At 43.9% G+C, this 24,992-nt stretch overlaps 1 long non-coding RNA gene across 21 annotated transcripts in view; it reads left to right on the forward strand.

The window, feature by feature from the left end:
- The window catches only part of LOC126984805 (uncharacterized), a 118,035-nt gene that overhangs the window by 23,666 nt on the left and 69,377 nt on the right, over nt 1-24,992 (forward strand). For 3 of the 21 annotated variants that reach the window (XR_007737847.1, XR_007737848.1, XR_007737844.1), the window contains exon 2: nt 2,998-3,152. The exons of 4 other annotated variants lie outside the window; for them this stretch is intronic. This is a non-coding gene — a long non-coding RNA (uncharacterized LOC126984805). Of the gene's footprint in view, nt 1-988; nt 1,133-2,654; nt 2,722-2,801; nt 2,875-2,898; nt 3,153-24,992 lie in introns of those variants that run through there. 14 more of the 21 variants (XR_007737849.1, XR_007737852.1, XR_007737859.1 and 11 more) reach the window with 12 other exon arrangements.

Below are 24,992 nucleotides of genomic sequence, written 5' to 3' on the forward strand. Positions count from 1 at the left end.
GCCTCTGTGGTGGATAGTGGAGTGTTTCCCATGTTGTATTGGTGTGCTGGATATCCTTTCACTGGTAGCCTGGTAACATACACTCTCAGGTCTTTCTCTGCCTCTGTGGCGGATATTGGCGTGTTTCCCATGTGGTATTGGTGTGCTGGATATCCCTTCACTGGTAACCTGGTAACATACACTCCCAGGTCTTTCTCTGCCTCTGTGGTGGATAGTGGAGTGTTTCCCATGTGGTATTGGTGTGCTGGACATCCCTTCCCAAGGTGCAGAACTTTACATTTTTCATCATTGCATTGTAGCAGCCACTATTTATTCCACTCCTACAGCTTGGTGATGTCTTCTTGTAGGAAATCCACGGTCAAGGGGTTAAAAATAGGCCTTTCTGACAAACTGTTGCAATTTTTATAACACTCTTACTTCCGTTATAAGATTATATTATGTTGTTTGTCTGTCCACAACACAAGTCCTACAGCAATACTTCCTCTCCACAACACAAGTCCTATAGCAATACTTCCTCTCCACAACACAAGTCCTACAGCAATACTTCCTCTCCACAACACAAGTCCTATAGCAATACTTCCTCTCCACAACACAAGTCCTACAGCAATACTTCCTCTCCACAACACAAGGCCTACAGCAATACTTCCTCTCCACAACACAAGTCCTACAGCAATACTTCCTCTCCACAACACAAGTCCTATAGCAATACTTCCTCTCCACAACACAAGTCCTACAGCAATACTTCCTCTCCACAACACAAATCCTACAGCAATACAAGGATCGTAATGTTACATCTACGTAAAGACGAGAAATAAGCAAACAGTGAGTGCTGGGCTGACGTAACCTTGCCTCGACGTACAGAGATCAAAGTGTGAATTGAAGTTACTTATACAATCATCTCATAGGTAAGGTTGACAAATTATATTCCATCAGTTTAAATGACGTAATCTTCCCTATACATACAGATCAAGGTAACATATGAAATGAGGTTACTTATACAAACATCTCGTAGGTAAGGTTGGCGTAACTTATATTTTGCTAGTTTAAATGACATAATCTTCTCTATACGTACAGGTCAAAGTAACATACGACATACGAGTTAATTGAGGTTACTCATAAAAACATCTCAAAGGTAAGGTTGGTGTACCTTATATTTTGCTAGTTTAAAGGATTTAATCTTCGCTATACATAGAGATCACCAGGGACGTGCACAGGTAGGTTGCCCAGGTTGTCTGAGCAACTGCCGTTTTGCCCTTCTCGGCTGATGTTGCCCTTCTGAAAAATAGTGTTACGAATGTGTGTATTTTTTCCTAATATTATTTCCTCCAGGGACGTTATTATAGTCCCCGTTTTCTATTTTTACCCTCCCTCCCCTAGTGCTGTTGCAAAAGTAACCAATGATATTTCCGCTTCCAACAAAACATTATTACACTGAAATTACCTATTTAAATATAAGTATTCATCAATCTAAAATTATTTTAACTATTTTCTCACATTTGAAAACTTACAATATTAGCTATCTAGCTAGTTAATTCATTCCCGCCAAAACGTACTTGAAGCGTCCCTCGCGGCGTCACAGTCACTTCCCCCGCGACCGTCGCGACGCCTTCACACACGTCCCCTCGCAGGTAAAACTCCCCCATATTCACCGTATTTTGTATAGTTAATAACCTTCGATAACATGTGCTGCTATAACAACTAGTGAGTTAAGGATCCCTAGAAGGCTGTGATAACTATGAATCCCATATTATACAGTTGACCGGGTGAAGTGAGCCTCACTTCACCTCTAAATCTGCTACATTAGATGATGAAGCTCAGACCTTGGAGGAGTACTACAGGGGAAGACTGTACTACACGTTTTTGGACAGACTGAGACAAGAACTTGAAAAACGATTCTATGGAGAAGGGAAGACTCGAGAAATAGTGATGTCATTGCAGAGACTCACTGATCCAGAAAAGTGGGTGGATGTCAGTGGCAGCCAAGGCGAAGACACAGCACGCACACTTTGTGCCTTCTATGGGCTTCAGGGTGAAGAGGCCAATCTGCAAACTGAACTCAGGGTCTTTCATGCAGCTTACAAGTGTCAGAAGACAGTGACAGCCATGCTGGAAGTGTTCAAGGAAAACAACGCAGACATCATTTTCCCCACCCTATTCAAGCTGACCAAAATCTATGCCACTCTGCCAGTCTCCACAGCAACAGTGGAAAGGTCCTTCTCGAAGCTTAAGCTAGTTAAAACCAGGCTCAGAAATCAGTGTGGTCAAGAGCGGCTGTCTGACCTCCTCCTCCTGGCCATAGAGAAGGACATAGAAATAAACAAACACGAGGTCCTGAAGATTTTTGTTGACATGACTCCCAATAGACGCCTCCTCTTTTGAACGTTTGCACTGTCAGCATATCCCTTATGTAAATATGTATATGGAAGTAAGCAAGTTTATTTTTTTCAATTTACCTAGAAATAGTGAGCTCAAGTGCTGAATTTGTGTTTTTGCTTATTTGTAATATTCTAATAAAGACAGTGTGCATAAAGTGCAAAGCCTGTTAGGGTGTTTTGTTGTTGTTGTTGTTGCAGTTTGTGTGTGTGTGGGGGGGGGGTTGCCCTTTTTTCAGGTTTGAGCAACTGCCCTCTAAAATTCCTGTGCACGTCCCTGGAGATCACAGTAACATACGACATATGAAATGAATTGAGGTTACTTATACAAACATACCAGTGAATTGAGGTTACTTATACAAATATCTCAAAGGTAAGGTTGGCGTAACTTATATTTTGCTAGTTTAAAGGATATAATCTTCCTATACATACAGAGATCACTGTAACATACAACATATGAAATGAATTGAGGTTACTTAAACAAACATACCAGTGAATTGAGGTTACTTATACAAATATCTCAAAGGTAAGGTTGGCGTAACTTATATTTTGCTAGTTTAAAGGATGTAATCTTCCCCATACATACAGAGATCACTGTAACATACAACATATGAAATGAATTGAGGTTACTTATACAAACATACCAGTGAATTGAGGTTACTTATACAAACATACCAGTGAATTGAGGTTACTTATACAAACATACCAGTGAATTGAGGTTACTTATACAAACATACCAGTGAATTGAGGTTACTTATACAAACATACCAGTGAATTGAGGTTACTTATACAAACATCTCGCAGGTTAAGGTTGACATAACTTATATATCGTTAGTTTAAGAGACGTAATCTTGCCTATACGTACAGAGATCAAAATAACATATCTCGAGGGTAGGGTTCACGTAACTTGTATTTCATTAGTTTAAGGTTACGTATACTTACAATAACATCGTAAAGAGGGAAAGAATAAAGGAAAGAAAGAAGGTGTGTTGAAAGGTCATCTTATCGCCTACAAACACCTAGAGAGACAAACATTGGGGTGAGGGAGGGAGGGAAGGGTAGCACACACACACACACACACACACACACACACACACACACACACACACACACACACACACAAATGAAATTATAAACACCAACCCACATACCCCAATCAAACACCTCCACACTAAACATCCTTTTTCGACCGTCCATGTTGAGAGAGGAGGAGGAGGAGGAGGAGGAGACGAGAGTAGACGTGGAGCCGCCAGCGATGGAGTTGGCGGCTGTTCCTCCGTCCTTCCCTTCGGCGGCTGCGGCGGGTGACTTCTTGGCTAGGGTAAGGGAGGATAGGTTAAGTTAGGAGACATTAGGTAAGGCTAGGTGAGGTTAAGTTAGGGGAGGTCATGTAGTTTTATCTTTTAGGGTTCAAGGGCAATAAAACAAAAAAGGCATAAAAAACACTAGGTCCTGCCCCTGAACAGAGAGAAGGAAAAATGACAACGGGGCATAATTACCAGTGAGGGGGCGAGTCTCTCAAACTTGTCGCCCACCATCCAGTGATTGTACCTGGTGAACAGCATCATGAGGGCCAGGACCAGGTTGGCAAACTGCTTCACACGCTCTGAAAGACACAGAAAGTGCTCAGCAAGGACTGTAGGCGGGCATCCTCAACACTTCCCCTCACATCAACTCTTTCCAAAGGCCAAGAAAAGGTATCAATTGCATTCTAATGATGTGAGGTAATCCAGCTTTCCAGACAGAGCAACAGATCAAAAATAGACAAACTATGTAGAGGAAGCATTAGTTTGAGAAGGCTATAAGAAAATCCAGCTTTCCAGACAGAGCAACAGATCAAAAATAGACAAACTATGTAGAGGAAGCATTAGTTTGAGAAGGCTATAAGAAAATCCAGCTTTCCAGACAGACAACAGATCAAAAATAGACAAACTATGTAGAGGAAGCATTAGTTTGAGAAGGCTATAAGAAAATCCAGCTTTCCAGACAGACAACAGATCAAAAATAGACAAACTATGTAGACATCTTTTCCCAAATTTCAAAATGGCGCACCTTCACCCTGCCTCGGAGTCCCCGCCTGGGGGGGGGGGAACCACTCTATATACTATGATCAATAGTTTTAAGCCTGTAAAGAATAACCATTGTATAAAATGGAAATAAAGTTTCTGATTCTGATTCCTCTCCCTTCCCTATCCTTTCCCCTTTCCATTCCCTTTCCTTCCTTGACCTTTCCTTCCCTTTCCTTTCCTATCTCTTCCCTTCCCTTCCTTGACCTTTCCTTCCCTTCCCTTCCCTTCCTTGACCTTCCCTTCCCTTCTCTTCCCCTCCCTTTCTCAGCCTTCCCTTCCTTTCCTCTCCCTTCCCTTCCCTCACTCACCTCAGCACTGCTCTTCAGAGGGTTGGTCAAGTTATACACAAGCTCGGAGGAGTGGAAGATGCACTGGTGAGGAGGCTGGAAGACCACGAGGGGCGGCGCCAGGCTCACCATTAGGCTGGGGAGGTACACGTGTTCCCCCTTGTTGTTTGCTGTCACCTCAAGCCGGTTGATCTTGCCTATGATGACCGAACTGTTATTGTTGGAAAGTGAGGTTAAGATAAGATTACAAGTGAAGTTTGAGGACTTGAAAAGAACTTGAAAACTTTGACGCGGCTTAACTAATCGCATCTTAACACACATTCGCATCCCATCCCCCTCAGAGCGAACTGTTATTGCTGGAAAGTGAGGTTAAGACAAGAGTTACAAGTGAAGTTTGAGGACTTGAACAGAGCTTGAGAACTTTGACGCAGCTTAACTGATCACACATTAGCATTCCATCCCCCTCAGAGCAAACTGTTATTGCTGGAAAGTGAGGTTAAGACATGATTACAAGTGAAGTTTGAGGACTTGAACAGAGCTTGAGAACTTTGACGCAGCTTAACTGATCACACATTCGCATCCCATCCCCCTCAGAGCGAACTGTTATTGCTGGAAAGTGAGGTTAAGACAAGATTACAAGTGAAGTTTGAGGACTTGAACAGAGCTTGAGAACTTTGACGCAGCTGAACCAATCGCATCTTAACGCACATTCTCCTCCCATCCCCCTCGGACTCACCCATCCAGGAACGCCACCTCGGTCTGCATGTCCACTTTGCACACCTCCTCCTCGCACCCCTTGGCTATGCTCACCACCGTCTCCGCGCTGTTGAGAGCGTACGGGTTGAGAGAGAGAGAGAGAGAGAGAGAGAGAGAGAGAGAGAGAGAGAGAGAGAGAGAGAGAGAGAGAGAGAGAGAGAGAGAGAACTATCACTACAAGCTACAGAAACCCAGAGACAGAGACCAAATGAGAAGTAGACATAAAACAGCCATTATCAAGACACCTCTCCACCACAAATTGACCTCTCTCTTGGCCACTCTTTACTTTCGTCTATTATGGCAGCGGTGAGTAGCGGGCCTTTTTTTTCTATGCACTTTTTGTTGCCCTTGAGCCGCCTCCTTTGTTGTAAAAATAAATAAATAAATAAAAGCTACAGAAATCCAGAGAGCCAGACACACAGAGAAAATGAGACAGCAGAAGGAAGAAGAAGAAATGAAAAGGGAAAACTAAGACAAGGAGAGGAAGAGAGAAATGAAAAAGGAAAAGAATGAAAGGAAAACGGTGAAAAAATAAGACATAAGAACAGAAAGAGAACAAAAAATGAGAACGGAGGAAAATGAAACAGGGATAAGTAGAGAAAGAGAAGGAAAGCAATACTACCAAAGAGACAGACACAGAGAAAATGAGAAGTAGATAAAACAACCATTAGCACTAAAAGCTACAGAAATCCAGAGAGAGACAGACAAAGACATAGACAGACACAGAGACACAGACAGACACAGAAAATAAGAGAAGCAGAAAAAAACATTACAATAAGCTACAGAAATCCAGAGACAGAGAAAAACAGAGACAGACAAAGACATAGAGAGACCCAGACAGACAGACAGAGAGAAAAACAGAGAGAGACAAAGACATAGAGAGACCCAGACAGACAGACTGAGAGAAAATGAGAAGCGAATAAAACATGAGAGAAAAACAGAGACAGACAAAGACATAGAGAGACCCAGACAGACAGACAGAGAGAAAATGAGAAGCAAATAAAACAACCAGAGTGACAGAGAAAATGAGAGACAGACATAGACAGACCCATCAATTAAAAGCCACAACCAGAGATAGAGACAGAGAGACATGCGAACAAAGAAAAATGGGTCGCCAACTCACCAATCAGCTCCAGGGACGAGGAGTTCAGGAGACCGTACTCAAGCCTCATAATGATGTCACCGTCCGGGTCCTGCTTGTCCTTCTGCAAACACCACCAACAGCGAGGTAAAAAGTCGCCGAGTCAAATCCTGCCACACCACACCACACTATACCCAGCCACACCACACACCACACCACACCATACCCAACCACACCACACACCACACCACACCATACCCAGCCACACCACATCCAGCCACACCACACCCAGCCACATCACACACCATACCCAGCCACACCACACCACACCGTACCCAGCTGCACCACACACCATACCCAGCCACACCATACCATACCCAGCTGCACCACACACCACACCATACCCAGCCGTACCACACACCACACCATACCCAGCCGCACCACACACCACACCACACCATACCATACCCATCTGCACCACACACCACACTATACCATACCCATCCGCATAACACCACACCATACCCAGCCACACCACATTACCCTCCCTCTCCTTCCCTTCCCTTTTCCTTCCTTGCTCTGCCTTCCCTTCCCTTTTCCTTCCTTGCTCTGCCTTCCCTTCCCTTTTCCTTCGATTCCCTTCCTTGCCTTTTCTTCCCTTCCCTACTGCAGCCTTGCCTTCCTCTCTCTTCCCTTCCTCTCCCTCCCATCCCCTTCCCTACCCTGGTCACTATAACTACTGTAGGCAGACACACTTCAGAAGTGGATCTTCATGTGCCTGGCAATGTCTCTCTTTGTCTTAAAGAGCTTTCCACAAACATCACACTTGAACTCTCTAAGGCCATAGTGCCTGAAGACGTGTTCATTGAGTGCCTGCTTCACACTGAACCTCTTCCCGCACTCTTCACACTCATGACTTTTTACACCAGTGTGTGTAAGGGTGTGTGTATCAAGGGTACTCTTCAGGTTGAATTTTTTCCCACATTCCTTACATTCATAGTTCTTCACACCAGTGTGTGTAAGGGTGTGTGTATCAAGGTGACTCTTCAGGATGAATTTTTCCCCACATTCCTTACATTCATAGTTCTTCACACCAGTGTGTGTAAGGGTGTGTCTATCAAGGGTACTCTTCCGGATGAATTTTTCCCCACATTCCTTACATTCATAGTTCTTCACACCAGTGTGTGTAAGGGTGTGTCTATCAAGGTGACTCTTCTGGATGAATAGTTTCCCACATTCCTTACATTCATAGTTCTTCACACCAGTGTGTGTAAGGGTGTGTGTATCAAGGTGACCCTTCAGGGTGAATAGTTTCCCACATTCCTTACATTCATAGTTCTTCACACCAGTGTGTGTAAGGGTGTGTCTATCAAGGGTACTCTTCTGGATGAATAGTTTCCCACATTCCTTACATTCATAGTTCTTCACACCAGTGTGTGTAAAGGTGTGATATCTGAGGCCTCCCCTTGTGGTGAATTCTTTTCCACACTCCAGACACACAAACTTCCTCTCTCCTTTGTTGATGGAGTTGCCAGCAGCAAGTTGCTTCATCTGGTGACCACTGACCCTCCTGCCCCCTGCAGCAGTCTGCTCCTGCTTGTCCTGGCCACTCATGCTGCTGTCCAGCCCTGCAGATGAGGCGGCCCCAACCTTTGCGGAAGCTGAGTGTGTTGTTGTTGTCCTCGTTCTTTCCTTGTTGTCTTTTCCTCCACACACCGGAGGCCTAGGGTCCGTGGTCGTGGTCGAGGGTGGACGTGCCCGTGAGAGCTCTGTAAAAGTGAAGGAATTCTCCAATAGTAATATTGCCAGAAGAATGAATCGTTCGAAGAATAATCCGTCTAGTAAGCAGGCAGGTACAAAAACCAAGGATACTGTTGGATCTGGCAAAACAAGCCTTGCGGCTGGGGGCGAGGATGATCAGCTGACAGGGGCAGACGATAGCGACGCAGATAAACAAACAGACACATGCCCAGTCTGTAAGGTTAAGGTTGGTGAGGAAGACAAGGCTCTAGGCTGTGAACTATGTGAAATGTGGCACCACATAAAGTGTGAGGAGGTCACTGAGGCAGTGTATAATTTCCTGAGCAGCAATCAAGTAAGTAAGATTCACTGGTATTGTACCAAATGCGATATTGTTGCGGGGAAATTGTTCAAACAAGTAACCAACACATCCAAGAGACAGGATAAAGTAGAAAGACGTATGGATGCCCTGGAAACTAAAACCACTGAGGCCTTAGAGGAGATCAAGAGTGATGTCAAGAATCTGAAGGAGGAAATTAGAGATGATATCAGGTCTCAAGTGAACAGTGAGTTCAAATCTAGGATTGATGAAGTCAAGCAGAAAGTTGGGGAGGAAGTCAAGAGTGTGATTAATGAAGCAGTGGAAAGCAAAACAGTTGATATAACAGTCGACACGAGGAACAAAGCAGGGCGGATCCAGAAAATCAATTTTGGGGAGCCCGCTGGTAAAATTTCATAAGTTAGCGACAGCCTCAAACAGTGAAGACCAATGGATAGTGATGGCGGTTCTTTGCTTAAAATCCGCAGCTCCCGAGCAATCAACGTATATGTGACAAATGAATTTTTCTTGTATCTATATATGAAGTGCAATCAATATTAAGCTGGCAAGCAATAACATGAAACAATTCAAATTGCACATCCGACCCGTAAAAAGGCAGATCTGAACAGGTAGAAATCATCACCATACGATCACTCGAAGAAAACTAAATGTTTATTTCGATATGTAAGCAGCAAGGGTGATCATAATACAGGTCATATATAAATTACAAACCTGACCTTTACAAAAAAGAGCTAATATGTGAAATTAGACGCAGCTGAAGATAAAAAGGAATTCTTATAGGGCTTCTTTTACATGGGATTGAGGTAACACATTTGCAAAGATTGGCTGATCTAAAGAAATATATTTACAAATTCCCAAGTATTCAACAAGTGCCTCACCAAGCAAAGAGTAGTCGGGGGCTTTTTTCGCCGAATTTGCTTCTCACTCTCTCGACTGAAATGGGGATATCATGGTGGACACAGAGGAGGGCAAGCCTGTTCAGGCGCTCTTGGCCGACAGTACTCCTCAGATAGGTTTTCAGCCTTTTCAATGCTGAGAAAGACCTCTCGGCCTCCACGTTGGAGACTGGAAGCGTCAACAGAGTTTTCAAGAGAATGGCGAGATTGGGGAACATGCTGATGCTGGCGTGTGCCTGGGCTTCTTTGATAGTTTGGAAGACGGGAACAGATAATCCCCAGCGCTCCGCTTCCACCTTCACGAGTGTCAGGGATTCAATGTCGAGCTCGTAGAGCTTTGCCACTTGAAGCACAACCGCATGCAACATCCGTTTCAGGGCCTTTGAGGAGTTGCTTGAGCTGAAGTGCGACAGGAACTGTGTCATCACCGAACTTGGCTGAGGCCAAGACGTGGTCCACGAACGGAACGTACACCGCCCGGTGGTAGTACTCCTCAGCATTCTCCCACGGAACATTTGATCACTGGGTTTGTCGTCCACAGAGTCGTGGCACAGGGATGGTGTCATGCGATGACCCCACCTCGACCAAAAGCTCTTCCGCTTTCATGAACACGTCGTGAAAATGATTCTCCGCATCTGCTCTGAACTTGGCAAAAATGGTCTCGATGCCACGGCATCGGCTGACACCAGGTCGCCATCTTTTCTCTGAAGTTTGGCTCGGCTCGAGAGTATGTGCCAATATACACTCCACTACAACCAGTCCAACAAGAAAGCAGGAAACATGTATGGCGATGAGAAGGAGCCCAGCGGTGGCGTCAAGTTCCTCCTCAAGAAAAACAGCGATGACAGGCAGAAATTCAACGAAAACCATCATTCTGTCATGCCTCTCAATCCACCTGGTGGGGCACAGGGGAACAAGCTTTTCGCGCTTGGCCGAGGTAAGCTTGACAACCTCTGTGAAGCGGATAGAGCGCACACTCAAAGAATGAACGAATTTGTACATCTGGGTCAGTGTTGTACACCTGGGTCAGTGTTGTACACCTGGGTCAGGTTGTACACCTGGGTCAGTGTTGTACATCTGGGTCAGTGTTGTACACCTGGGTCAGTGTTGTACACCTGGGTCAAGTTGTACACCTGGGTCAGTGTTGTACACCTGGGTCAGTGTTGTACACCTGGGTCAGTGTTGTACACCTGGGTCAGTGTTGTACACCTGGGTCAGGTTGTACACCTGGGTCAGTGTTGTACACCTGGGTCAGGTTGTACACCTGGGTCAGTGTTGTACACCTGGGTCAGGTTGTACACCTGGGTCAGTGTTGTACACCTGGGTCAGTGTTGTACACCTGGGTCAGGTTGTACACCTGGGTCAGTGTTGTACACCTGGGTCAGTGTTGTACACCTGGGTCAGTGTTGTACACCTGGGTCAGTGTTGTACACCTGGGTCAGGTTGTACACCTGGGTCAGTGTTGTACACCTGGGTCAGTGTTGTACACCTGGATCAGGTTGTACACCTGGGTCAGTGTTGTACACCTGGGTCAGGTTGTACACCTGGGTCAGTGTTGTACACCTGGGTCAGTGTTGTACACCTGGGTCAGGTTGTACACCTGGGTCAGTGTTTGAAGAGCGATCTTCACTTCCTTGACGTCACACGCCTTCGTCAGTACAAGATTCTGTCGGTGGCTAAAGCAGTGGATTGGCTTGGCCAGGGTGTACTTCTTCATGAGTACTGCGGCACACCCTTTGAATGTTCCCACCATGGCACTTGCTCCATCGAAACCAAGTCCCCTGCACTTGGCCATGTTCAATCCGAGGTCTTCAACGGTGCACAAAAGGAGCCAGGCTAAACCTTTACCGGTGAGGTCATGAGCACGCACAAAGGCAAGGAAGTCTTCCCTTATTTCCTCTTCCAAGTGCCGAATGATGATAGTGGCCTGCACTAAAATTCACTTTCTGCTTGCATGTGAGGAATGAGGTCACAAAGATTTTTTCCTAGGCCTTTAAATCTTACTCTATAATATTCAATATATGATTCCGGAACTTAAATACTGAAAATAAATAAAGAAAATCCTGAGTTCTCCAGAAATGCAACAGAAAGGTACCAGTTTTCGTTTTGACTCTCTCAGAAAGTGGACATTTTAGCAGATGGGGGGGGGGGGTCGTCCAACACCCCCAGCCCCTCCCCCCCCTTGGAACGGCGTACTACGGCCCTGTACGAGTATGTAGATTGTTAGATGAGTGCGGGGCCATAAAAGCACATTGCCCATTGTGCCCTGGCCCTGCAGGAGTGAAAAATTACATCAGACACCGAAAAAATGTAAATCTTGCCTGAGCATCCTGTCCACCTCCGCATAGTAAAGCCCAAGGAACCATAGAGGAGGAATTTTTTAAAGTTTGGAGGACAGCGTCCAGAGCTATCTAGCGGCGGCCGGCTTCGCTCCCCAGCTCTCTAGCTTTTTAGGGGTATCTTAGATATATTTTATGTTTTCTCAATTCATGGATATTTCAAATATTTTAGTTATCCTAATATTTTTTGGGGGGGGCCCGGGTCATCTGGCTCCCCACCCCCATATCCGTGCCTGCATATGCCTACAGCCGACGACACATTCTGTATTATACAGTAGAGCCCCATTTAGCGCGAGAATTAGGTGGATGAACGCGGTCGCGCTAACTGAATTTGCGCTAATTGAATAAAGTAACCAATATGAAAAAAGTTATTTGGTGCAGACGTGGGTCTGACTTTTGGGTTTGATAATTACTCAAAATAATCAGTCATCAGTTATCGAGACAAACTGGTAAAAGAGAGGACTGTGTTAGACTGCAGGAAGATCTCTACAGGATGCAACATTGGTCGGGGAAGTGGTTGTTGGAGTTCCACCCTGAAAAGTGCAGTGCTATGAGGCTAGGAACATCAAATGAAGAAAAGGTCACATGCAACATGAGGGAGGAGCTAAGGGACATCACAGTGGAAGAGGACCTGGGAGTTTGGACTGATTGCAAGCTGAAGTTTAAAGAACACCGTGCAAGGAAAATCAATAAGGCTAAAGGATTGGTCGGACTGATCCGACGTACATTTGTGACACTGGATGAGTCAGAACTCAAGTTATTGTTTATTGCCTTAGTTCGACCACACCTAGAGTATGCAAACCAAGCCTGGTCCCCGAGCAAGAAGATGGACATTGAGGCAGTGGAGGCAGTTCAAAGAAGAGCCACCAAATTCGTACCAACCTTGAAGAACTTGTCATATCCAGAACAACTACAGAAATTAGGCCTCCCAACCCTGTCATACAGACGATCAAGAGGTGATATGATAGAATTGTTCAAGATCATGAATGGAGTGTACGACAGTGACATATGCAGCGGCCTCTTCATGGATCAAAATTATCAAGCTACACATGGACATAGTAAGAAGATATATAAACAACGTGCCAGGTTAGATATAAGAAAATATTCATTCTGTAATAGAGTGGTGGATATCTGGAACGGCCTCCCTGAAGCAGTAGTGAGTGCACCATCAGTTAAAACCTTTGAAAATAGGTTGAATAAAGCATGGAGATCACAGAGACAAAAACTTGAGCACATGGTAGCCATTGATATTGGGCACGGGTCCAGACAACTTGACCACGGAGACCACCCGAACGGAGACGCAGAGACCGGAGACACAGGCTTTGTTAGCCTCTTCCGGAATTCTCCTGTGAGTTTCTGTGACCGTCGGGTTCTTGTTGTTGGTGATAGTCAGGTTCGTTATGTTGACAGGTATTTTTGCTCCAAGGATAAGAACAGGACGAGGGTGTGTTTCCCAGGGGCAGGGGTGGGCCATATATCAGACAGGACTGAGGCGTGTATGGCAAGCGAGGGATCGAACCCCATTGTCTTTCTCAGCTATGGCAGAAACGGTTTCTCGTGTGCCAAGCGAGGACCTTCTCAGGTGTTTTAGAGAATTGTTAGGCAGGATACGTGACGCTGGTGGGTCGCCAGTAGTGTGTGGCGTCCTGCCATGGCGATGGATGGCTGTCCAGGGCGATAGCAGTGAACAGCAGACTTGCTGAGCACTGCGAGCGCAATGGGTGGCTGTTCGTCGACAATTGGGACCTCTTTTTTGGCAACGACGCCCTCTACGCCCGTGACAGGATACACTTGACGTTCAAGGGTGTTGAGGCTCTCTCAGACTCCCTTGAGCGAGCACTTGGAACCCTGAGGGATTTTTTAGTATAGGCGAGGGGGGAAGGAGTAATGGGAGCAATGGGAGGAGTAATGGAAGAGGACATCTAGCTCATAATATAACCAGGCAGCTTAGAAGTAATTATAGGGGAGTAACAGAAGGCAGGCTAAGAATCTTCTATACTAACAGCAGGAGCCTCAGAAACAAGATAGACTTACTAAGGGGTGAAGCTTGTTCAGAAAATTTTGACATAATAGCGATCACTGAGACATGGATAGACACTGCCAATAGAAATTTTAGATCAGAATTTGAAATAACAGGTTATCAGATGTTTCACAAAGACAGAAGGGGCAGAAAGGGGGCGGAGTTGCGCTATATGTTAAAGACTCACTTAAATGTTTAGTTGACAATTCAGTCAAAGCTAACATGGATTCAGAATCAGTTTGGGTGGACGTTTACAAAGGGAAAGAAAAACTAACTCTAGGAGTTATGTACAGGCCACTCAGCCTTAACAGGCAGGACACGAGTATATTTCTACAGGAGATTGGCAGGGCGAGTAGGAGTAGAAATGTCTGCGTAATGGGGGACTTTATTTATAGGAATATAGACTGGGAAGACCTAGTGGGTGACCTGGAAGCCGAGGACTTTCTTGAAGTTATACAAGATAATTTCCTTAAGCAGGTAGTTACTGAGCCTACCAGAGGAGATAACATATTAGACTTAGTCCTAACTAATAATGGGAACTTGCTACGTGAGTTGGAGGTGGGCGGAGAGTTAGGAAATAGTGACCACAGAACGGTTCGTTTTAGCTTAGACTGGGCGGTAACCATAGCTGGGCGTTATCGCGATACTTTATCGCAGATAACAAAATCGGATTATCGACCATCCGCTACTTATTTAAATATATATCGGTATCTTCGTTACTTTTGTAACCAAACTAGCTATAATCGCTACTTTTTTTCAGCCTCTCAGAAAAAACGTTGTCTCCTCCCTACTGCGCATGCGTGGCCCGGTGTTGTATGAAAAACTTCGGGGTATGAAATATCTTCGGTGATGAGAGTTCATACTTAGATCATGAAAATTAAAACACTAGGTTATTTTTTTATGCTACTCAAAAATCAATATATCATAGAGAAAAATCATTTAACTTTGCCCCAAAAATGATTATTCACTGCCTCAAATTTGATATTCCAAATTCGTTTGTGACCATGCCATGGTATTGAAGGCACCCGGTGTTGTGTTATTTGGTGTCCCATCGTCAAAAGCTGGCGCTTTTGTTTACAAACACTGGTGGAGATCTCGTGAACTGCGCATGCTCAGACCATTAAGTTTAAACCTGTACAGTCTCACAATGTTTTTTTAACCCATTAAGAGTTGCTGGAAAGCTGAATCAAACATACAGTACCACCATCCTCGCTGTTTCTAGAATGACGTACACTCTGTACATATAAATACAACTCGTACAGAGTGCCGTTCTAGTAACAGCGAGGACGGTGGTAGTGGTACTATATGTCTGATTCAGCCTTCCAGCAACTCCTTATTACGGTTTAAAAGCTTTGTGAGACTGTACAGGTCTACGCTTGCTGGTCTGAGCATGGACCGTTCATGAGAGACCAGTGTTTGTAAACAATTTTTGACGGTGGGGACGCCAAATAACACAACACCGGTTCAGGCATTTCTAGTATATTACCGTCCATATGTACGTGTCAACGTGTGGTTTTAAGGTTCTGTAAGTTTCCTAAAATACAGATAACGAAAATTTGAATTCATCAATGTTCTATCTGAAATATCAATATAGTATCGTTTTTGCCTATCGGACTTATCGCTAGCTAGTATCGGAATTGTGGATTTATATCGGTTATCGCCTATATTTGTGTCTCTAGTTAACAAATATCGGTTATCGCCGTTAAGGTTTTTCATTATCAGTTATCGGGAATAAGGTTTTCTGTTATCATGCCCAGCTATGGCGGTAACCAGCGAACCAAACCCAGTGTTAGTGCCAGATTTCAGAAGAGCAAATTACAAGGGGCTTCGAAGACATCTTGAAAGGGTAAACTGGGATAATTTAGGAATTCATGAGGGCCAGAACTGCAGATTGGAGAGCCAGGAGAACCAGATAGAAATGTCTTACAATAATTTAGTTAGAGTAATAGTAGAGGGGCAATGACAGCATATACCACAGTGAACACTTAGAAAAGAAAACAATGATCTTAAGTGGATGACTCGTGGACTAAAACACGAGATCCATTTATCGAATATCGGTTATCACCGTTAAGGTTTTTCATTATCAGTTATCGGTTATCGGGAATAAGGTTTTCTGTTATCGTGCCCAGCTATGGTAGTGATGTTAGTAAATTTGCAGATGATACCAAGATTGGTAGAGTAATTGAGTCGGATCAGGACGCTAGTATTCTCCAGGGTGAACTCAACAGATTGTATGACTGGGTGGATAAATGGCAGATGGAGTTCAATGTAGGGAAGTGCAGTATTCTGAGTGTAGGTTGGAGCAACCCCTCACATAACTATTGCTTAAATGACACTCTCAAAAGCAGGTCTGGGTGCGAGAGGGATTTAGGGGTCTTAGTGAGCTCTGATCTCCGTCCAAGGGCACAATGCATTCAAGCTAGAAATCGAGCAAATAGGGTACTGGGATTTATTTCAAGGAGCGAAGGCAACAAAAGCCCCGAAGTCTTCCTCAAACTATATTTAGCATTAGTTAGACCTCATCTTGACTATGCGGTTCAGTTCTGGTCACCTTACTATAGAATGGATATCAAAATGTTAGAATCAGTGCAGAGGAGGATGACTAAGATGATTCAGGGGTTGAGAAACTTGCCATACGAGGGAAGACTCAAACAGTTAAACTTGCATTCTCTAGAAAGGCGAAGGGTGCATGGAGACATGATCGAGGTTTATAAATGGATGAAGGGCTTTAATAAAGGAGACATTCATAAGGTTTTGTTGGTAAGAGAACCGGGTAGGACACGAAGTAATGGGTTTAAACTGGATAAATTCAGATTCAACAGGGACACAGGCAAAAATTGGTTTACAAACAGGGTGCTGGATGAGTGGAATAGGCTTAGCAGTCACGTGGTGAGTGCCAATACAATTGTCACATTCAAAAATAGAATAGATAAATTCATGGACAGCGATATTAGGTGGGGTTAGATACACGGGACCTTAGGGTCGAAGGAGCTGCCTCTACAGAATGGACATCAACTTGCTAGAATCAGTTCAGAGGAGGATGACCAAGATGATTCAGGGGCTGAGGAGCCTCCCATATCAAAATAGGCTGAAACATCTAAACTTACATTCACTAGAGAGCCGAAGAGTGCGGGGAGATCTGATAGAAGTATTCAAATGGGTCAAGGGTTACAACAAAGGCGATATAAGTAAAGTACTGAGAATTAGCCAGCAGGATAGAACTCGCAGTAATGGATTTAAATTAGAAAAGTATAGATTTAGGAGATATAGGCAAGCATTGGTTTAGTAATAGGGTGGTGGGGGAATGGAATAGACTCAGCAATCACATAGTTAGTGCAGGGACGATAGCTTGTTTTAAGAGTAGACTGGATTAGTCCGTGGGCCACCCTCACAAAATAGCTCTAGAAAACAAGTTTCGTCGGGCATATGTCCGCATTGAAATTTTTCACTTGTAATAGGTTGCAGCAATGTTCTCAACACTTTATCCGTAGAGCTTAACCAAAAATACTTGCACATTAACATACAGTGAAAATTCATACATCGGCTTCTTGGTATGTATAAAATAGTATTCCCCACACGTTAAGTGATAGGAAAAGCAACTCTAAACACTTTTTCATCTATGGCAATTTGTGTTTAACGCCTTCGTTTTAAAGTTACAGGATGTTTAAATACGAAAATTGATCAATTTCCAGCCTTTGGTCCTGATCTGAAAATAACGGTAGAGACATCAGGATGGTTGCAAATTACTCTAAAATACAAGCCGAACAATTTATATTCAGACAACATTGGGCTAATGTTAACTATTTGACCTATAAAAACAGTCATAGTTATGCATGCTGTCATGAAAATACCATTTGCATCGTATTTTTGCTTAAACAAGTTGTACAGCCTAAACAGTTGCCATTAGACAAAGACTGTCTTAATGTAATTTGTTTGTCTTGTAAAGTAGAGTAATTTGCAACCATCCTGAAGTCTCTACCATGATATTCAGATCAGGAACAAAGGTTGGATTCCAGTTAATTACAGGATGTTTAAATAAGAAAAATTCATTGGAATCCAGTCATTGTTCCTAATCTGAATATCATGGTAGGGACTTCGGGATGGTTGCAAATTACTCTACTTTACAAGACAAACAAACAAAATTACATTAAGACAGTCTTTGTCTAATGGCAACTGTTTAGGCTGTACAACTTGTTTAAGCAAAATACGATGCAAATGGTATTTTCATGACAGCATGCATAACTGACTGTTTTTATAGGTCAAATAGTTAACATTAGCCCAATGTTGTCTGAATATAAATTGTTTGTCTTGTATTTTAGAGTAATTTGCAACCATCCTGATGTCTCTACCTTTATTTTCAGATCAGGACCAAAGGCTGGATCAATTTTCGTATTTAAGCATCCTGTAACTTTAAAACGAAGGCGTTAAACACAAATTGCCATAGATGAAAAAGTGCTTAGAGTTGCTTTTCCTATCACTTAACGTGTAGGGAATACTATTTTATACATACCAAGAAGCCTTTTTGATATATTATTATTTCGTAAACGTGCACATATAACTGGTTAAGCTCCTTGAGACTAGCTTCTATGCAATATTACGAAAGTGTACGATATCTGATGGTGGCCCACGGACTAATAGGTAACATTACGTCAATGTGATCCAAAGAAAAGATTTACTACAAAAATTTATCCTGTATTATCTCCTTTTGACATTACAGTTGACAGTACAGAAACCCTGCCAATGTATTGCACATAATAATAAAGTCAACATACCTTGGATAAACATGCCCATTTGGCAACATACCATTCCAAATTATCTCACTCTTCACTGGTTTTCCAACTGGTCTTCTTACAACAGCCTCCAGTTTCCATGCTCTTGTAAGTCCATGTCCCTCCTCCTTGTCACATGTAAATACCTAGGCCTATACTAAATAGCAGAGTCGGTCCACTTTCTGGATGGTACACTACTGTTATTGTCATTATTTCTTCCATCTGTTCGAGAAATTATCTTGCATATATTCGAAAAATGGACATCTGCATACTGTATTTCTTATATATGCTTCATAAATGTATTCAAACTTAAGCTACTGCTGTGGCACCACTTCCAACTTCCCATGCACAGGATAATCAGCACCCAAACCTCCACTGCAGCAGCTATAGCTACTGTAGGTGTATTCCAGTATCTCACCTCACTTTAGGGACCGTTTCTATTCAATTCATTTCGATACCTGCTCCTAGAAGCTCCCACCAGGGGATGGCCACGGCAGAGGAGCTTCCATCTCTCACTATCTTGACACTCCCTTCTTGCCTGCTCAAGGTTTCTCAAGGATCCTTCACCTCTCTCTCTGACATACTCCTGCACCCTATCCCTCCATTTCACTGGCGGTTTTCCTCTAAAATTCTCTCCCTCTATCTCACTCATATAACCCTCCTGGTCATTTAACCCTCTTCCATTCACTCCATGTGGCCAAACCACTTCAAAGTCTGCCATTTCAGTTCTTCTACCACTCCACTTCTTCCCCACACCTCACGACACATTCCAAAACGCTCATACACTCTCATTATACACTTCATCCATTCTACTTACACCACATGCACTCATCAAATAATCCATTTCCACTGCCTGCACTCTGTACCTCTGTCTTTCATTCCAGGACCATGTTTCGCTTGCATATGTGAGGTTGGTACTTTACTGTATTTCTCAAGTCCTCTTTACCGCCATGCTCACACTTCTACCCTTCATGATACGTTCCAAAGACCCTACCACCTTCCTTCCTTGCAGTGCCCTTTCTCTTGTCTCTCCTTCTGTACCACCATGCTTACACATAACTGATCCCAGGTACTTAAATTCATTAACCTCCTCCATTTCCTCATCATTCAAAGTTATTTTACATTCTTTTTCACATTCAATACCCACTCTATATGGGCATACAAAATCCACACCCTCACTTCTACTCCACTCACAAACCATCACTTTACTTTTGTTGACATTTACTTTCAATTTTCTCTTTTTACATACACTATCAAAGACACTAACCAATTTTTGTAAGTCACTCTCGTTTTCTGCAATGAGCACTGTGTCATCAGCAAATAAAATAGAATTCAGCACCCACTTCCTTCCCTCATTGTACATCTTTACTCCAACTTCCCCAACTTGCACATTCGGTCTCATGTCAAGTACAACAAATGTAAAAATAAACATACAAGTAATTTGTTCTAACAAATTCCCAAAGTCGCAAGGCCATTTCAAAATTATATGGATTATATTTACTAACATTACGGTCTTCTGTCTTCTTAAAAAACGAGAATAGTCCCGTGAGTCGAAATATTCATCAGAACGAACAGGCAAGGCGTTTGTTTACAGTTAATATTAAAACCTTATTAGAATAGGTACGTAAATATTTTTTTGTATAAATAAAACTACATATATTTGACATACTTTATTTGTGCTTTTTTATTCAATTCAATATTCATTAAAGCATTAAAAAAATAAAAAAAATATTGAATTTAATTTAGTCAGCCATAAAAGTACATTTTCTTTGGCGCTTTTAAGCATTAGAGAATACCACAAGTTTTTGTGGAATACTATCCTATTCATATAAAAAAATAGATTTTAATATGCTATTATTTCGTAAACGTGCAAGTAAAACTAGTTAAGCTCCTCGAAACTAGCTTCTATGTAATAAAACCTATTATATCCTGAAGAAAACGAGAGCTGCGGAATGATGCCCGACGAAAGTGTAAGATATTCCAGGGTGGCCCACGGACTAGATAGGGTAAAGATTTGTATTAGGTCCGTGCCAGTATCTCATAATCTACTTTAAGAAACCTCAGTATCTCTTCATATATCTTTTCTACAAACCTTCAACAGTCATGGAAACGCTTTGAAAATCCAATTTAAGGACTTTTTTTTTACTCTTGAAAATAGGGGATAATGTTTACGGAAGCGCGTCGCCTCCTGGTGCTGGCCGCGGCGACGCTCCAGCCGCCGCAGCCGTAAAATAGCTCGCAAAGGGTTTAGGGTCGAGCATATTTAAACTACTCTAACCAAACTTTACGACCTACTAACGTAACTAATGTGACTTATTTCAGCGAGGTATTTATCGCAACACCGGCTGCTCCGGCGCCAGAGGAGGCGACGCGCTTCCGTAAACATTATCCCCTATTTTCAGGAGTAAAAAAAAAGTCCTTGAATTGGATTTTCTAAGCGTTTCCATGACTGTTGAATGTTTGTAGAAAAGATATATGAAGAGATACTGATGTTTCATAAGGTAGGTAATGAGATACTGGCACGGACCTAAAACGAATCTTAACCCTGGATAGCTACATGGACGAGGACGACAGGTGGCAGTGAGGTGTGGGTGCAGTAGGGTGACGGGGTACTGGAGGCGTGCCTAGTACCGCCGGTATAACGAGGATCAAGCCTCTACCTGTAACCCCTGTAACTACACCTCACCCATCGTGAGTAGTGGGGGGGATTCTGGAGCTGCCCTGTGTAGGCCACCCGGCCTCTTGCAGTTTCCCTATGTTCTTATGTTCTTATGAGTGGAGGGCGGCCTGTCTTGTGCAGGACAGCTTACCTATTTCTGCTGCATGAGAAGGTTAAGACTTCCCGGCGGCGGTGGTGGAGGTGTTGTCCTGGCAGTGTTGGGGCTGAGGGTGTCGCTGGCCAGCAGGTCCCCAGCGCTGGCCCGTGGGTGTGGAGCCTTCGTCGTCTTCTTCTTCTGGGGTGTTTTAGGGGGCTGGTTGGGCAGGGCCAGAAGGGATGCGGCGTGTGCTCTCTTGCTCTTGCTCTTGCTGTACAGGTGACAGAGAGGAAGGGAGGCGTTTCTTTGAATGGAAGGTGACTGACAGAAATAGTGAGGATCTAGAATGGAATGTGAGAAAGTGGAAGAAAGAGATAGACAGTGCAGTGAAAGGTGACGGTCTGAGGAGGTGGAAGCATGTGATGGAGCGAAAGACTACTTTGGAGTGGTACAGGGAAAAGGAAGCCCCGCAGTGTGTCAGCTGGTATGATGGAAGCCTGGGTGGTGATCTTCTCTTCCAAGCTCGAGCGCAGTGTATGAATGTGAATGCAAGAAACTACAGGTGGTCTGAGTCCCGCAGCAAAGTGTGTCAGATGTGTGACAGGGGTGTGGATGAAACTGTCGTGCATGTGATACTGGTGTGTGGGAGGTACCGGAGAGAAAGGACGGAGATGATGAGGGTGGCAATGAGTGAGATGGGCTGGGATGTGAATGGGAGGATTGCAAGGACAGAGAGGGAATGGATGCTGCTGCTGCTGGGACTGAGTGATGAAGCAAATGATAGAATTATAGAAGCCATGAAGAGTTTTCTGGAAAAGATGTGGTGTGCAAGAAATAGGGAATTGGAAGATTTGTAATGGATACTGCTTGTGTTGTTTTTATTTTTACAGGGTGTGCCGATACGAAGGCCTGACTCTCCAACGGGTCACCTGTACAGCAAGAGCAAGAGCAAGAGAGGAGAGTCAGGCCTTCGCATCGACACAACCTGTAAAAATTAAACAAAACAAGCAGTATCCATTACACATCTTCCAATTCGCTATTTCTTGCATACCACACCTTTTCCAGAAAACTCTTCATGGCTTCTATAATTCTATCATTTGCTTCATCACTCAGTCCCAGCAGCAGCAGCATCCATTCCCTCTCTGTTCCTGCAATCCTCCCATTCACATCCCAGCCCATCTCACTCAGTGCCTCACTCAGACCGTCACCTTTCACTGCACTGTCTATCTCTCTCTTCCACTTTCTCGCATCCCATTCTAGATCCTCACTGTTGCTGTCAGTCATTTTCCATTCAAAGAAACGCCTCCCTTCCTCTCTGCTCACCCACCTGACTCGCATACCACTGTCACCAACCATTCTCATGCAGTTCTTAATCCATTTGCTCTCATGCACACTCCACAAGTAAACCTTCCGTGCCAGCCTCGCGTCATCCATTCATTCCAGTCTGACTTTGTATCTAAGGGTAGCCTTCCTAAATCTTTCCCTAAAGGTGCTCCACCCCATATATCACCCCTCAAAGCTTCCACCGCCGCATACCTTGGTGCATTCAAAGCTTGATCTTGATCTTGATGTCACAGGTGGCTCGGGATTTCTCCCCAGCCAGGCCTTTATATCGGCAGCTCCTGTGAAAAGAAAACAAAAAAACATGCGGGAAGTCAATGTTCTCGGGGCAAGATATCATTCCCTACATCTTTCACGCCACATGCCCTCCAAGAACTCTTTCACTGCCTCAATCACTCGTCCACTCGTCTCTCCACTGAGCCCCAGCAGCAGCACCATCCACTCCCTTCCAGTCCTCCCGTTTACATCACGTCCCATCTCGCTCAAAAACACATGCATCATCTTCGTTCTCTCCCTGTCATACTTCTTGCATTCCAGCACTACATGCTGCACAGTCTCGTCCACACCCCTGTCACACATCTGGCATACTTTGCTGCGGGACTCAGACCATCTATAGTTCCTTGCATTCACATCCAGACACTGCGCTCTAGCACGGAAAAGAAGATCACCTCCCAGGCTTCCCTCATACCACACCTCACACTTTGGGGCCTCTTTCTCACTATAACATTCGAGAGTTTCCTTTATTTCCATCTCATTCTTCCACTTGCTCAATCCCTCATCTTTAACTGCCATATCTATCACATTCTTCCACTTTCTTACATCCCACTCAAACCCCTCTCCATTTCTGTTTGTTATTCTCCATTCAAACACATTCTGTCTATCTTCAAAGGGTCGATACACCCACCTACTTAGCATAACATTCCTGTCTATCATTCGCCCACATTTATTCGCCCATTTGCCATCTCTTATACTCCACAAGTATACTTTCCTTGCTAATCTTGCATCCTCCATTTGTTCCAGTCTCACTTTATATCTCAAGGTTGCCTTTACTAGTCTTTCCCTAAACGTGCTCCATCCCATGTCCCCCCTAAGAGCCTCTACTGCTGCAAACCTTGGTGCATTCAGTGCCATTCTTGCTACCCTATTCTGCCCCACTTCCAATTTTTCTATCTCACTGTCATTCCATGTCATCACATCCATTCCATACATAATGCTCGGGACAGCCACACTCTTCCAAACCTCACGGATGACATCATACTTGCTCGCTCTCATCCTCGCTGCACTCCCTAAACGGCCTACCCACTGGTTTGCCATACTTATCTTTACATTCTTGGCCCTGCTGCATCCATTTACCTCCATCCACACCCCTAGATACTTGTATTCTTCCGTCTGTTCCAACTCATCCCCTTCCAGTCTCCAAGTTGTTTCTCTCTCATCCTCTGACCTATTCACTATCATTACTTTGCTCTTCTCACTACTGAACCTAACCCCAAAATCCCTTCCATAACCCCCTACCACATCTAGGAGACTCTGTAGTTCTTCAGCAGACTCACTCATAACCACCACATCATCCGCATACAACAACACACATACTTTATCCTCTCCAATTCTCACTCCTGCATTCATTCTCCTCATTCTGACTGCTAATTCCTCTGTGAAAAGACTAAATAATGTTGGTGATAATATACAGCCTTGTCTCACTCCTCTTTCACTCTTCACCCAACCTGTCTCTAGATCACCTAGTCTATACTTTGCTCTTGTACCTACATACATACTTCTAATTATGTTAACAATCTTATCACTCAGCCCAACTTTTTCAAGCACTCTGCATAACACATCTCTATTCACCCTGTCATAAGCTTTCTCTATATCTAGGAAGCCTAAGTACAGTTTCCCTCCCTCTCTCTTTTTCCTTTCAATCAGCTCATTTACAACAAACATATTATCTTCTGCTCGCCTGTCCACTCGGAATCCGTTCTGCTCCTCACCCAGCACCCTGGCACTCTCAATCCATTTACACAACCTTTCATTCAACACAGCACTAAAGATTTTTCCTATTGAGTTTACCAGAGATTGGCCTATTGTTCTTTAATTCCTGCTTACTCTTATGCCCGCCCTTGTGGATCAGAGTCACTCTACATTCATTCCATTTACTTGGCACTCTCTCTTCTTCCCATACCTGGTTGAATAACTCAGTCATCCTCTCAATCACAGCCTCACCTCCAT

The sequence above is a fragment of the Eriocheir sinensis genome, chromosome 57 (genome assembly GCF_024679095.1).
Source record: "Eriocheir sinensis breed Jianghai 21 chromosome 57, ASM2467909v1, whole genome shotgun sequence".
NCBI classification, from domain to species: Eukaryota; Metazoa; Arthropoda; class Malacostraca; order Decapoda; family Varunidae; genus Eriocheir; species Eriocheir sinensis.